Below are 5,267 nucleotides of genomic sequence, written 5' to 3'. Positions count from 1 at the left end.
AGATCTGATTATCGCAGAAGTTTCTTTAATGGCCAATGCTTTTCTTGCCATAACTTCGGTCACAAAGCAGCTCAATGTGTTGCCTACAAAACGATCATGACTAGAGAAGCTCAAAAACAAGGGAGAATGACTGAAACCATGAAAAGGACTTATAACAACTTTTCGGTTCTTGAAAATGAAGTTGAATGCTCTATTTGTAATAACTTTGGTCATGAAGACTCTGAATGCAGGAGCAGGTTCCGGAAGACAACTCAGAAGGAACAAACCTCAAATTTTAGAACATGGAGAATAAAAGAATCACAACCAGAAAGATGTGGGATAGCCTTTTATGCAGAAGGTCAAGAAAGTCTATGGTACATTGACAGTGGATGTTCGAAGCATATGACAGGGGACAAAGAAAAGCTTGAGTCATATACCGCATTAGAAAAAGGGAAGAAAGTTTCTTTCGGGAACGATATCTCTTCAGCTATAAAAGGAAAAGGTATTGCTCCGTTGAAAGAGGAGGTCAAAGCAGGAAATGTTTTATATGTTGATGGATTGAAGCATAATCTTCTGAGTGTCAGTCAGATGTGCGATCAAGGAACTGAGGTAATATTTAGATCAAATGGATGTTGTGTTCGCGATCTTGATACAGGTAAAACAGTGATCAAAGGAAGAAGGACTCCAAATAATCTATATATCTTTGAGGAAAGACAACAATGCTACTTAAGCAAGGATGATGAACATTGGCTATGGCATCGGAGGTTGGGGCATCTAAGCTTTTCACAAATAAGGAAAGCATGCAAGTATCAGGCAGTTCGTGGTCTTCCAGATATCAAAATTCCAGACAATACCATATGCAAATCTTGTCAGTTTGGAAAGCAAACCAGAACTAACTTTCCAGAGAAGGAAGGATCAGCTAGCATGCCTCTCGAGCTAGTCCATACAGATGTATGTGGTCCATTTAGGAAGAGGACACCTCGAGGAGAAGAATATCTGATCTTATTCATTGATGATTTCTCCAGATTTGTTTGGTTAGGGCTCATGAAGCACAAAGATGAAGCATTCGAAAAATTCAAATCCTTCAAAGCCTTGGTTGAAAATGAATCAGGACACAAAATTAAGTGCCTCAGATCTGACAAAGGTGGGGAGTTTACCTCAAACAAATTTTTCGATTTCTGTGAAGAACATGGGATAAGAAGAGAATTCTCTACAGCTAGAACTCCTCAGCAAAATGGGGTTGTGGAAAGAATGAACAGAACAATCCAACAAATGGCTCGTGCTATGCTTGATGAATCAGGTACTCCCGCAACCTTCTGGGGTGAAGCTGCACATGCTGCGGTTATTATTCTTAACAAAACAAATGTCCGAGTAAACAGCACTCAAACACCTCATGAGCTCTGGAGTGGTAAGACTCCTTCGGTGAAGCACTTCAAAATCTTTGGGAGCAAATGTTATATTAAGAATACTGATGAGCAACTTGGCAAACTTGAACCAAGAGCAGATGAGGGCATTCTTCTTGGTTATTCTCCACATAGCAAAGCATACAAGTGCTACAATAAAAGACTTGGCAGAATTGTTGACAGCATTGATGTAGTGGTTGATGAGAAGGGATATATTCCTAGGCAAGTTCATCATGAAGACATTGAAGAAGATGAAGGCTACCCTCAAAGACGGAATGATGAAGAAGAAGAACCTCAAGAAGAAGAAGAACCTCAAGAAGAACCAGAGGAGCAGACAAGAATAGAAGAGAAGACTCCATCCAGATATGTTCAAAAGAATCATCCGGAATCTCAGATTGTGGGGCAGAAAGAAGCAGGAGTACAAACAAGAAGGACACTTGCAGAAGCTTCAAGCTATTTGGCATTACTCTCCTCCACTGAACCACAAAATGTGAAAGAGGCATGCAAAGATGAATGTTGGGTCAAAGCAATGGATGAATAACTTGAGCAGATCGAAAAGAACAACACTTGGGAATTAGTTCCTAGACCAAAAGATAAAAATGTAATAGGAACAAAATGGGTCTTCAAGAATAAATTGAATGAAAATGGAGAAGTAATTAGGAACAAGGCCAGACTTGTTTGTAAAGGGTATGCACAGCAAGAAGGAATAGATTTTGAAGAGACCTTTGCTCCTGTGGCAAGACTTGAGGCTATCCGAATGTTCCTTGCTCTCTCAAGCTTTCAAAACTTCAAGGTATTTCAAATGGATGTGAAATCAGCCTTTCTGAATGGAGACTTAGAAGAAGAAGTATATATTGAGCAGCCAGATGGTTTCATTCTTGGGAATGATCCAAACCTTGTATGTAGATTGAAAAAGGCTCTCTATGGACTCAAACAAGCTCCAAGGGCTTGGTACTATCGGTTGGACAAATATCTTCACCAACAAGGTTTTTCAAAAGGATCAGCAGATAGCAATCTCTATATAAAAGTTGAAAATAACAAATTGCTAATTCTTGTTGTTTATGTAGATGATATTATCTTTGGCAGCAATGAAGAGACTATGAGTCAAAACTTTGCCTCGGTTATGCAGAAAGAATTCGAAATGTCACTACTTGGAGAATTGACATATTTTCTTGGATTGCAAATTCAACAAAATGAAGGAGGTATCTTCTTGTCTCAAACCAAATACCTCAAGCAGATCTTGAAGAAGTATGGCATGGAAGAGTCAAAGCCAGTATGTACACCCATGATTACAGGATGCAGCCTCAGTGCAAATGATGAATCAGCAGCAGTTCACCAACCCACTTATAGATCCATGATTGGGAGTTTGCTCTATTTGACAGGTACCCGACCAGATATTACACATGCAGTAGGAATTGTTGGAAGATTTCAAGCCAACCCAAAGGAAACTCATCTTCAGGCAGTCAAAAGAATCTTCAAGTATCTTCAAGGGACCCAAAACTATGGCTTATGGTATCCTAGAAATACAGATCTCACTCTTCATGCTTACACAGATGCAGATTGGGCTGGAAGTGTGGATGATAGGAAAAGCACAAGTGGTGGTGCTTTCTTCATGGGTTCCAGATTAGTATCTTGGTTCAGCAAGAAACAGAGTTCGATTGCCTTATCTACAGCTGAAGCAGAATATGTGGCTGCGGCATCTTGTTGCACACAACTTCTTTGGATGATGCAGACCTTGCAGGACTTTCAAATCACTTGCACTCCACCAGTCTCTATCTTATGTGATAATACAAGTGCAATAAGCATTTCAAAGAATCCAGTCATGCACTCAAAGACCAAGCACATACCAATCAAGTACCATTTTCTCCGGGAACAAGTGCTTGAGCAGAAGGTCAAGTTGGAGTATGTTCCTTCTAAGGAACAAGTTGCTGATATTCTCACAAAACCACTGCCCAGGGAAACTTTTGAATATCTCAGACAAAAGCTGGGAGTAGTTGATGCTTCATCCTGCTGTTGAAGCTTGTCTGTTCTACAGAAAAGTTGGTATACGCAAGTTACGCAAGGGATATACGCGTATATACGCCGATTTATGCTGGGAAAGTCGCGTGTATGGTGTACGCTTGTTGCAGAGAGTATATCCGCGTCCATACGCTGGTTTGTGCAGGATAAATCGCGTATATGGAGTTCTGAACAGCAAGGGCAAACTCTGGTTTGAAAAGGTCTGAGATGGGTATGTCAGAATCCTTCAGACACAGTTTCAGGAGGTGCAGCAGGCACAGGTTCAGGGGGAGCAGCTTAAAAATCTCATAAAGCATTGTTGGCATTTAGATGTTTTGGTTGTTGGTTTCAGGAGAAGGAGCTCAGAAAGAAATCCTAGTTGCTGATCTAAAAGATGTTTATCAGATGCTGCTGGTGACTTTCATAACTCTTGGTCTAGATCTGTTGTCTCTATGTCATGTATCTCTTTTGTGATATCTCTTTTATGGTGTCAAGGTCATGTAACGGCCTATGTTGGTTTCCCCACTATGCCTGGGATGAATGATGTAATATAATTGGTTGTTTCTGATGTGTCCCCTCTTGGTAGGGAGTATGGATGTATGTATTGAATCTTTTGGTGATAGGAAGGTCCCTTATGGTGTATAAGTCTTGGTTCTTGTTGAAGAACATCTTTTGCAGATCTGGCCTACAGTCAGGGGGAGCATGATTCAGCACAGCCAAGCAGAGGTATCAGCATGTACTCAGGGGGAGCACAGCCCTTTGCCCTTGATGACAAAGGGGGAGAATGATTCTAAGGATCTTGAGGTTGCCATCAAGTCCAAAGGGGGAGATTGTTGGCATTTTGGCACAGGTGTGGCGCTTTGATACAGGTGTTGTCCTTGATGGCAACTCTCTTTGATGACAGATCTCCGTTCAGACTACAGAATGAATAGAAATCTCATATACGCAGGTTAATCAAGTCAAAGTTGTGTATACACGCAGTATATATGCATACTAAGTCGCGTATACGCAGGTTATATATATACGGAGGCGCGTATGCACGCATATATATGAACAGAAAAGGGCGTATATTTCGGGAAGCTTCCCTTTGGTCCATGGTAGTTAGTCCTCGGTACTTGAGCCTATGTATTTGGACCAAAGTATCTCGACAGACGTGTTGATCCCTAGTTTCTAAGTTGATGGTATTGGATTTCTATGGTTTGGCCCTTGGTATTGAGCAAGGCCTAAGGCTATATAAGGAGGAGAAGATCATTAGGCAAATCATCTTTTGAAAAAGGCTTGAATATCTGAAAAAGAAAGAGATCTGGTATGCAGGTTCTGGGTTGCTTGATCTAAGCTAAGGAGAGATCACTTCGGTTGATGGAAGACTAGATCTAAGGATAGATCGGGATCTAATGATTTGAAATGCACTATTATGACATGGTTGATTATGCGTATTTCTAGATCTGCATACTGACGCAATGTTATGTTCTGGGTCTAACTGATGTCTGGTACAACTGCAAGTTGAGAGAATTTATTTTTTAGATCTATACGCAGGTTGGCTTCGGTAAAAGCGCGTGTATACGCGGGTTGCTCTCATTGAAGTAGCGTATATATTTTGGAGCTTGATTTTTGAGTTACAGTTGGGTCTGACTGTTATTGCAGAGTTTTGTAGTCTGCTCTGTGTTTGACAAGGTTTTAGTGGTTCAGTGATTGATGATGCTAGTATTGGATGTTTTATGCTTCGATGATTTGTTGTGAAAGTTGAATGAATTGTGGTCTTCAGATTGTAACGTTGTGCTTCAGGAATATCCAGTCTGAAAATGTATGAAAGGTGGTACCTGAAAGAAAGAAGATTGTAGGCCAGCACCTACATACTAGTATCTTAGCTAGTACAAGAGCAAAGGG

This window comes from Pinus tabuliformis, chromosome 6 (genome assembly GCF_031772625.1).
Source record: "Pinus tabuliformis cultivar Carrire ecotype Pingquan chromosome 6, CPIR1, whole genome shotgun sequence".
In the NCBI taxonomy this organism is placed as follows: domain Eukaryota; kingdom Viridiplantae; phylum Streptophyta; class Pinopsida; order Pinales; family Pinaceae; genus Pinus; species Pinus tabuliformis.
This window is presented reverse-complemented; position numbering follows the sequence as displayed.